We start from the raw sequence: 11,799 nt of genomic DNA, 5'->3' as shown, positions 1-11,799 counted from the left end.
TCTAGAGCTATATATCTCAGATTTAGGTCCAATTTATATGGATGGAAAGGTAAGACATAGGCCTACAACTTTCATATGGAGCCCAAGATCTAAAAAGGCCATTATCAAGTCCAAATTGTAGAAACAACAAAGAAGCCCGAATCTGTCTTCCAGCCCGAGCACTGTTCGGTATTTTGGCCATATCTGGAGTTCTAGAAGTCCAAATGAGCTGAATTTTTTACACAAGAAAGCTGAGACAATTGCCTACAACTTTCATGTTTGCAACTGGCTCCAGTTTTGACGTTATCAATGACGTTTTGGGCAGACAAGAGAAGATAAGGATTGTCACCAAGTCAAAAGTTGGCCACCCACTTATCAATTAGTCATCAAATCAATAGTTCTCAATTTTGGCCTATAAAAGGAGGCATTTGCCATGCATTTAGGCATCTTGGTTTCCAGATCAAGATCATTCTCTTCCTTTCTCTCTTTGTATTTTTTATGCTTTGTTTTCATTAATATTAAGTTTATGCCTTTCATTTCCTTTCCTTTACTTAGTTAGCTTTTATGTTCTTATTTTGTTTATCTATTTTGCTTTCTTTCATTATGTCTAGCTAAGTTAGTTATGTCAAGGTGAAAAGGTTACACTAATGGTGTAAGAATAAGTATAATGTAAACTTAATATGGACTTTAATGTTTGATACTAACATGTTTTATATTTGTTATCTTGTTCACTCTTTAATACTTTGCTTGTTAAATGATTAATCTTGATTTATGTTGTATAACACTTGGTACAACAAATGCTTGGCACTTTCATAGCCCATAATGTATGGTATAACCGACACCTGAGCTATGAAAGGAACTTGATTTGTTGTTAACATAAGTTATAATCATGAATGCTTGACGAGATTTACAAGTATTAGCTTTAATTGAATAAGATGACTAATGTAATCATGTTAACAATATATAATCTGATTGGAACCTCCTTTGTGTGTGGTTTCCAATTGAATAATAAGAGTTTATACTATTCTTGTTTGGCATCCCATTAGTGAAACCTCTAACCTTGACATTTGTTATTATTATTGTTTAATTCTTACATTAATTTTCCATCTCCAAGTTCTCATCATCATCTTCTTCTTCTCTTTCTTTATTATTATTATTATTATTATTATTACTACTATTACTATTACTATTACTATTATTATTATTATTATTGTTATATTCATTGTTGTTATTATTGTTATTACTATTATTATTATTGTTGTTGTTATTATTATTGTTGGTGTACTATTGTCGTTTATAATTTGTACAATTAACCTCTTTGTGATTCTACCCCGGTCTTGTCGGGTTATTTATTACTTCGATACTCCTGCACTTGGGAGAAGACATCAATCTTTTAGTCGTGTCAATGATGATGATGATGATGATGATGGTCGTGTTTGTGGTGGTGATGAGTTAAGATTAGTACTTAAAAGTACAATTTTATCAATGTTTTATATCATTATTTTGCACTTGAAGTATCAATAACTCTTTTAACTAAATCATGTTTTATAATAACAAGTTTGATACCATAAGATACCTTTAATTTATGGTAAATGTTCATCCTAAATACAGGCCTATCATATAAATAAAAGGATTGGTTGATGAATTGAAGTACTGAAATTTAAAGGACAAAGAGAGGGTGAAGCTTAAAAATGAGATGTTGTTTTAGTCCAAACTAGAACATTGTTCGGTAATTGAAACATAATTGGAGCTATAGAACTTAGATTTAGGTCTGCTTTATATGGATGGAAAGTTAAGATATAGGACTAAAAGGAAGGCAAGACTTGATTCTGCTGTTTGGTAGTCCAAATCTTACAACAACGTAAAAGTCCGAATCTGTCATGCAGTCTAGAAACTGTTCAATGTTCAGCCCATATCTCGAGTTCTAGAAGTCCAAATGACCTCAATATTTTTTCTTGGAAAGCTGAGACAATTTCCTAAAACTTTCATGAGTAAGGTTGGTTCAAATTCTAACGTTATCAATGATGTTTTGTTCATACAAGAAGATAAGGATTGTCACCAAGTCAGGATGTGGCCACCCACTCAACAATTAGTCATCAAATCAATAGTTTCAAATTTTAGCCTATAAAAGGAGGCATTTGTCATGCATTTCAGCATCTTAGTTTTCAAATCAAGATCATGCTCTTGCTTTCTCTTTATTGTAATGCTTAAGTTTTGCTTTCATTAATATCTTGTTTATGCCTTTTATTTCCTTTCATTTACTTAGTTAACTTTTATCTTATTTATGTTCTTATCTTGTTTATTTATGTTTCTCTCTTTTATTAAGTTTAGTTAAGTTTAGTATGTCAAGGTGAAAAAGTTACATGAATAATGTAAGAATAAGCATAGTGTAAACTCAATATGAACTTTAATGTTTGATACTAACATGTTTTGTATTCGTTATCTTGTTCACTTTCAATACTTTACATGTTAAATGTTTAGTCTAGATTTGTGTTGTATAACACTTAGTACAACAAATACTTGACACTTTCATAACCTAACCGTATGGTATAACCGACACTTGTGCTATGAAAGGAACTTAATTTGTTGTTAACATAAGTTATAATCATAAATACCTAACAATATTTACAAGTATTAGCATTATTCAAATAAGATAACTAATGTAATCATGTTAATAACTTATAATCCAATTGAAACCTCTTTTATGTATGGTTTCCAATTAAGTAATAAAAAAAGTTTATACTATACTTGTTTGAAATACCATTAATGGATCTTCTAACCTTGACATTTGTTTTTTTCATTGTTTGATCCTTACATTGATCCTTACATCTTAAAGTTCTCATCAACTTCTTCTTCTTTATTACTATTACTATTACTATTACTATTACTACTACTACTGTTATTATTATTGTTGTTGTTGTATTATTGTTGTTTATAATTTATACAATTAACCTCCCTACTATTCGACTCCGATCTTGCTAGGTTATTTATTACTTCGACACTCCTACACTTGAAAGAATACATCAATCTTTTGGTTGTGTCAATGAGTAGAATGAGTAAATGACTAGCTTTAGCTAATGGCATTCTAAATGGATAATCAAGATGAATAAATGACTAGCTTCAGCTAATAGCATCCAAAGTGGATGACCAAGATAAACAGATGAGTAGCTACGACTAATGGCACCTAATTAGTACTTAAAAGTGTGTTTTTATCAAGATTTTATATCATCATTTTGCACTTGAAGTATCAATAACTCCTTAACTAAATCATGTTTTATAATAACAAGTATAGTACCATAAGATACCTTTAATTTATGGTAAATATCCATCCTAAATGCAGGCCTATCACATCTCATAAATAAAAGGATTGATAGATAAGTTGAAGTATTAAAATTGAAAGGATAAAGAGAGGGTCAAACTTAGAAAAGAGATGTAAGTGTAGTCCAAACTAGAACAATGTTCGATAATTGGGTCATATCTAAAGCTGTAAATCTCATATTTAGGTCTATTTTATATGGATAGAAAGCTAAAATATAAGTGTAAAACTTTCATGTGGAAGTCAAAACTCAATTTTGGTGCTTGGAAGTTCAAATTTTAGCAACAACATAGAAGCCTGAATTTGTCTTATAGCCTAAACACTTTTCAACCCATATCTCGAGTTCTAGAAATCCAAATGACCTCAATTTTTTTTTTCTAGAAAGCTGAGACAATTTTCTAGAATCAAGTGGAAGTCTAGTTCAAATTCTGATATTATCAATGATGTTTTATTTAGACAAAAAGATAAGGATTGTCACCAAATCAAGATGTGGCCACCCACTCAATAATTAGTCATCAATTCAATAGTTCTAAATTTTGACCTATAAAAGGAGGTATTTGGCATTCATTTAGGCATCTTGGTTTTCAGATCAAGATCATGCTCCTGCTTTCTCTTTATTGTAATGCTTAAGTTTTGCTTTCAGTAATATCTTGTTTATGCCTTTTATTTCCTTTACTTTACTTAGTTAACTTTTATCTTATTTATGTTCTTATTTTGTTTATTTATGTTTCTCTTTCATTATATTTAGCTAAGTTTATTATGTCAAGGTGAAAAGGTTACACGAATGATGCAACAATAAGTATAGTGTAAACTCAATATAGATTTTAATGTTTGATGTTAACATATTTTGTATTTGTTATCTTATTCACTCTTTAATACTTTGCAAACTATAAGTATGGAAATATAATATTATAGGCATGTGAATTGAGAATTCATTCTATGGAAATGTTGATTTACATTATCCTACATAAATTATGCCTTGTTAATGAACATAATGCAATGATAAATTTAAAGAATGGTATGGTGAAAAAATCCAGAAACTGAAAGATTTTTAAAAAAAATTCCAGCAATTTTAGCCTTGAAAAAGCCGAGTCGTTACAGCTTACCTTGGGTATAATGCTTCATGATGATAGTATCTTTCCTCTAGAATAATCAATCCCTTACCGTAACTCTATGTTCTCTGTTGGCCAATTAGGATTTTCTTGTAATTATAATACTAGGTGGTGACTTATCTTTTTATTTTTACCCCATTTTCTAAACATAAAAGAACCTTTTTTTCTAAAAAAATTTTTCCATGATGTCAACTGCAACAAGAATGATGAATCATCTTTTGATCACTGAAATACTTTTATATAACTCATGTTATACTCAATGTCTGCTCATTTGTTACCTTTAATTAGGAAAATAAATAATCATGATTATAGAATAATATTTCCTCTATAAGATAACTTAGTGATCTCAAATTTGAAGATCACTTATACAACTTTCACGTAAACTTTTTCATGTACACATATGATCTCTCCATATAGAATTTTCATGAAAATTAGTTTAGTATACATGTCATCTAACAAGACATTAGTTCTAAGTATTCCTAATATATTAGATTATGAGAACACATACTTCTTTAAAGAAAAAAATATAATATGTTAATATGTAATAATCTCAATAACCCAAGTTAATTTTTAGTCTTTATGGTGCATTAAACAAGAACATTTAGGAGCATTACTTTAATATAATAAGAATCTAATAATTATAAAAAATTAATAATTTTTTTACAAAATATTTTTACTTTGATGACTTTATCTTTACCTTAAATTCATTAATAAAACATTAGCTTTATTAATAAATAATAAATGATCATTAAAAATTAAAAAAATCTTTATTAATTATAAATATATTTCGCAAGAACAAAATTACTATTATATATAACCAACTATAATTGACAATAAAACATATATACTATAATATTGTTCATTTCACATTACTTAATAAAAGTCGGTTCTTCACATATTAGTCTCTTAATAGAGGTTTTTTTTATCACTAGGTGGTCACTCTATCTCAAGATTTCTAGAATTGAGACAAGTTAAATCATAATGCATGATGGAACAGTGAGGACACTTAGATACGTTCATGTTTTTGATAAGAAGGGGTTACAAGTTATCTACTAAGAGCTTGTTTGGAAGTGTGGTTACTATTGCTTTTTAAATAATTTTTTGTGTAAAAATGCATGTCAACAATGTTTTTTTATTTTTTAAAAATTATTTTTGACATCAACACATCAAAATGATTTGAAAATACTAAAAATATATTAATTTAAAATTAATAAAAAAATAAAAATATTTAAATTTTTTAAAAATATTTTTAAAATACAAAAACAAACAATCATAAAAATGAAGTTGTGAGATCGAGAAGATGCACATGCACTAGTTTATTATATTGATTGTAGATGTACTTTTCTCGTCTTTCTTTTTATATTCAAACGTAATCAAGTTGTGTCATACGAGATTATGGTATATAATTGAGAAAAGAACGAGTATATTTAAGTAAAAATAATTGTTATGGTAAAAGTATATTTCAGTTAGATTTTTGTGAGCGTTATGTTATGTTATGTAAAATGAAACAGATTAGCTTCAGTGGTGAGCTTCACAAAATCATGAAATTTTAATTATATTCATTTAGCTTCAGTGGTGAGCTTCACGAAATCATGAAATTTTAATTATATTCATTCTACCCTTTTAGGAGCCTTTTAGATTCCTTCCAAAGTATAAGGACAGACAACCGAACTTAACTATTAGAAGCAATTATTTTTTTTTTAGTAACTTATATAAAAAAATAAAAAATATTTCAACATGGGCTTGTATTGTGTTTTTAAAAAGTAAAAGTTACTGATCAAATAGAACAGGCAACAAATGGGTGATACACTGAACAAGATGAATATAAATCGGAGAAGGAAAAATCGTATTCTGCGACGCCCTGCTCCGAGCGTGAGGAGCTGTGAAAAAGTCGGAGCGAGGAGAAGAAGGATTGGGTCCACTCCGGTTAAATCTTTAGATAACAAGACAAAAAATAATTAATTAAATCTTAAAGAAGACAAAAGGATTAAAAAATTTTCATAACGCGCCAGATGTGGATGGGGTACCCTGTGCCTTGTTTATCACCATATTTTTTTAAAAAAAAAAATCAGTGTAAGAAAATTAACTCCAGAAATATTTTTATTATATTTTTTTTCTTCAAGCTTGAATTATTAAGAGCGTGTTAAGTAACCGAAACAACGTTTCTTTTTCTTTTTGGAATAAAAAATTAAAAAATGCGTTCATTTATTAAAAATGAATTTTTCCACCAAAAAATTTAAAACTCATAAAGAATATAACTATTCTTATATAAAAAAACCAAAATCAAAGTTTTGTGAAGCATGACACATTAAGATGGGGACGAATTCCCAACCCTTTGTGAAGCATTTCAGGAGCATTCAGGAAAACTGTGGGAAGGAATCATTATTACAAAAGCACCAGGAACAAAGTTTTCGTTAGTGGGTTGACAGAATTGGGTAATGCATCGTATCTGTTATGGAGCAGGAAGCCACTTGGACCATGAAATGAAAGGGGCATGAGAATTCTTTTATACCAGTCAAACCGAGTAACTAAAAATGGAATTGACAGTAAGAGGTAAGGGAATTAATTGTATTAAAAAAAATCCACTTTCAGATTTTTAGACCAATATATCAGAATAAGCAACAAAACTTCAGAATATCCTTAGCTTGCTTAAGCTTCCAGCTTCCAGCTCCCAGGATTCTTTCCTTTCTTTTGAGTTGATGGTTATGCTCCCGTTACCATGATTTTTTCTTTGGTTGGTCCACCTTGCAGATCATAGAATCATTAGTATTCTAGAATTGATTTCCATTCTAGTTTTGTACAAGGAATTTGATACCAGATTCCACAAGTACACATCATTTTAGCAGATTCTCTACCAACTTGGTACTCCATGACTGAATTTTTCCTTTGCTTTCAGGCAGCAATGACGTCTCCCCACTTGGAAACTTCTTTCAAATATACCTTTTTCTCCCTTTACCAAGGAAAGGAACAAGCAACAACTTTTCCACTACGTGCTAAGGGGAAAAAAAAAGAAAAAAAAGAAGGTGACATATAATTTAATATTTATTTACTAATTATTTTTTAAAAATATTTTTTTGTTTTAATTGTTTTTTAAAATATTTTCAAATTGAAAAGGCATCTAAATAATAATTTTTTATTTTTTAAATTTATTTTTTATATCAACAAATCTAAACAATAAAAAAAACATAATAAATAATTGTAAACAAAATAAATCAAATTTTTTTAAAAATCATTGCTAATCACATTTTTAATCACTTTTTTAGTATCAAAACTAGAACCTAACTCATGATAAATATAATATTAAACAACATAAAAAGTTAATCTAGCCAAACTCAAATAAAACTTAATAATAAAAAAACATTATTGTTGTTCAAAATATGATCACTTTAATTATTTTTAACAATTTGTCCAAAACAATGGTTTTAAACAAAAATAATAATAAAAAAAATAATAGATGCAAGTTAATGCTTACAAATTGATTCACTATCCTATGAAACAAGTTTTAAAATGGGTCATAATAAATTGATCTGAGTCTTATAACCATGCATAATTAATACTTAAATAATTTTTAGAGGTGAACAAATTAATTAAATTATTTGAAATATCTATAAAAATTATCCTAAAATTAATGAACCAAATAGTTTTCAAAATTGTTGAATAACTTTTGTTAAAAGATTAAAAAAATAATTTGATTTAATTTCAAATTATAAAATCCGAATTTTAAGACCCAACCAAAGCTGGTCAAATAAAAATAAATCATTATAAACAAAAAACTCATTAAATCAAAACCTTTCAAAAAGAGCCCAATTAAAGATTTATTAATTCAAATAGGATGTAATCAATTTTAATGAATATAAAACTACACTGAACCAATTAATTTAGTTTTTTCGTTCAGCACGATTCAAAATTAGCAGAATGAAAAATAGTTTAGCTGGTTTTTTGGTTGAAACCATATCATTTAAATCAATACTCAGGACTAGTAACTCCCATTACTTCTTCCATCAGATGCCATTTCTAGAATCAGAAAACCTAAGCAAAATACACTATCAATTTTCGGGACTAAATCTAGCCAGTTTTCAATTCTCCAATCAATGGTGATGGGTGATTGTGCCTAAGAAAAGAGTTGAGATATGAACATTTTCCACATCTATACAAAAGACATGAACAGCTGGCATAACCATAGATCAGGATGCTTTACCTTTCAGCCTGTAATTAGTGATTTCAATATTAAAATAACAATTTTTTGAATTTTTTTATTTTTAAAATTAAAATATCAAAATCTTTAGAAAATATATAAAAAATATTAATTTATTTTTTTTCTAGCAAGAAACAATTTGAAAAAAAAATTAAAAAAAAATTAAATTTCTTTAGTTTCTACTTTTTATTCAAGAGAAAAAACCGATTGATTGTATTTCAAAACTTTATTTTTTTATGTTTTATTAATAGAAACTTATTTTTATTTATTTTACATATAAAAATTTATTTCATAATAATTTTAATTAGACATAAAAATATTTTTTTAATCTATCTTTTCTAAACCACAAATACAACATCCAACAAACGCCAAACGGAGACTTAATATCAACTAGCCAAACATACTACAGGAAAAGTACACCAGAAAGGCTACTGATGACAGAATTGCTTTCCTGCGAAATAATAAAAAATACCCGTGGGACCACAAGTCACCAAAAAATAAAAGCCAGTGATTTACAGAAAATAAGTCAAAATGGTGAGTACATTCTCCACAGAAATTTTAATCCTCTATTTTTTCGACTACCATCTATAGGATAACATAAAATGACCCCACCTAGCCCCTTGCGCGTGGAAATAGAACTGCCCGAGCACAAACTATTTTGAAAGACACTAGACCTTTAGGAACTGAACCCCAAAACTAACAATTTCCAGAATTAGGGCAAAAATAATGAAAGCCAGAGTAACCATTCTCCTCTGAATTAATAGCTAAGTAATAACAATGAAAAAGAAAAAAAAAAAAACCAGCATCAATAAAAACAGTGAAGATAATTGCTTTAAACATGACAAGGCAAAATAAAAAACGAAAGATTGATCAACGGGATTGTGGCTCAGTGATTATTGGAGCAGCTCTTTTTTTTTTGAATTTTAATTCGAGTTATAGTAAGAATGGGGTTGAAGAGTTATTTTTTTTGTGTCTCTACTAAGTTCTCTTTGTGTGGTCTCTCTGTGTGATATGTCTGTCACCCCCGCAATACCTTACCTACTCACTGGACTTGTAGGATATTCAGTGAGCCGTGGGATTAGTCATGGTGCGCGTAAGCTAACCCAGACATCCACGTTAATAAAAAAAAAAATTAAAACAAACATAAAATAGGAGCATCAATCCCACAATCCCACAATCTAGAGACAGGTAACATTAACTTCAAAATAAGCTTTAACCAGCCAATTCACTGAGAAAGTCCAGCAGAGATGAATTTAAATTATGTACAATTTAACATTAATCAAGTGAGTGTATACACCATCATTATTAATTTCTTCCAAGCTATATTAGATAACTCATATCAGTTTTGCTAATTTAACAAAATAAAATTCATAGAGCAACTAGAAGCTAGTTTTTTTATAACGGTAATGTGTAGTATAACGGAAGTTCAGTTTTTTTTTTTAATTTTTTTTTCAAAGAAAAGTTATAAACATATTTGGTTAAAAATAATTTTTATTTAAATTAAAAGTTTATTATTCAACTTAGTCAAATTTTTTAGCTTATAATTTATAATATAATATATTATTTTTCACAAAAAGTTTGCTTTGATTTATTTTTATCAAATATGTTTTAAATTAAAATATTATAACTCATTTTTATATAAAAAAATTATATATAAAAATAATCCTAAATTATAATCCGAATAAAAAATCATGCCAAACAAACTCTTAACATCATTTCCTGGAAAACTTGCATCGTTACTGTAAAACAACAAAATCTTCAAAGAAATAATAATAAAACAAATACATACATCATAAAATTCATTCTTTGTACTATTTTTTCCACCGAGGTAAAGAGTGCAACAGCAAAGTCAACATCAAAATCAAATCAAGTCGCAGTGTAAGCAAGATAATTAAATTAACGATGGAAGAAATAAAAAATACCGTCTGCGGGTCAAGGCCGCGACTGGAAAACGATAAGGCTTTGTTGCATTTGCTTTCCCTGTAACTAACCAGCCTCTCACAAATCTAAATTATATATATATATATATATATAAAATTATGATTTTACGATGCTAGCAAACAATACAATTTTCTAAAACAAACTGTTTTGTTTTGTTTAGAAAGAGAAAAAAATTAAAAGAAAAAAAAAAGTGGAGTAAGGGAAGCACTGGATGCAGAGGTTTATCGATCGGTTCGTGTTTTTCGTGTAAAACAAAAAAGTCTTCAGGAAAAGATCGATGAACCGCTGCCTCCAGTGTCTTCTCAACCAAACTCAAAAGCAATCTCTTCTTTACATAGATCTGAAGATCAAACTAAAATAAAATCTTCAAATTCAATGAATGTGTATGCATAATGATAAATATGTGTTTGTTTTATCTAGGGGAAGAGGAAAGAAATTGAAGAATATCATGTGAGAGTGTGCGTGAGGAGGGCTTCCCCTGGATTGGATTGGAGAAGGAAAGGAATCTAGAAGGAAGAAGGTTCGCCAATGCCGTACGTTTTTTTCCCCTCTGCTTCTTTTGTTTTTACTTTTTCGGCAATTTTATGTTTATTAATAATAAATATCGCGTGTGATTTTAAAGTTACCTTTCTACCCTTATTTTTATAGCAAATCGAAGATTGACACGTGAGGATTTGTTGGCACCCTTGTTTATATGACTGGATGTCACTAGACTTGATTATCCATATTACGTGTAATTTTAAAATGCGAAAGTTCTTTTAACTATACAAGAATTCATTGTTTATTCTTATACATATTATTTAGGATGGGTTACGCTTCTTTTTTTTCGGTTTTCAATTTTTTTTAGTAATTTAGTTTTAATTGAAATCTAATTGATTTTAATTTTTTATAAATTAAAAAAATAAATTGAAATAAAAAATATTTCAAATATGGATGACGTGATATAAGTTTCGTTAATGCACTTTGATTCTTGAACTTTAAAGATCACATAAATTATATAATTTTAATATTTTAATATTTTTTAATTTAATTTTAGTATAAAATTTTATTTTTATTATTTTTTAATCCTTGGTTGAGAGAGGAGAAAAAGAGATCGTCAAGTTCAAGTAGTAGTGAAAGAAAAATGTTATTGATACTGATTTAAACTATAAAATTAATGATATTTGTGTCTAATGGTTTCATTTAATGAGGAGAATTTATTTTAGGTGTTTTTTTACCTTTAAATTTTGTAAAAACAATATATTTGAACTCAGGTT

The 11,799-nt window shown here is 28.1% G+C and overlaps 1 long non-coding RNA gene across 1 annotated transcript; it reads right to left on the bottom strand.

The window, feature by feature from the left end:
* Positions 1-9,009: 9,009 nt before the first annotated feature.
* LOC105116604 (uncharacterized) lies at positions 9,010-11,104 on the bottom strand. The gene is made up of 2 exons (XR_840561.1): positions 10,525-11,104; positions 9,010-9,276 (listed from the first exon to the last, which is right to left on the bottom strand). It is a non-coding gene; the product is annotated as an uncharacterized LOC105116604 (long non-coding RNA).
* Between the last annotated feature and the right edge of the window lie 695 nt (positions 11,105-11,799).

This window comes from Populus euphratica, unplaced genomic scaffold (genome assembly GCF_000495115.2).
Source record: "Populus euphratica unplaced genomic scaffold, PopEup_1.0 scaffold992.1, whole genome shotgun sequence".
NCBI lineage: Eukaryota > Viridiplantae > Streptophyta > Magnoliopsida > Malpighiales > Salicaceae > Populus > Populus euphratica.
This window is presented reverse-complemented; position numbering and strand designations above follow the sequence as displayed.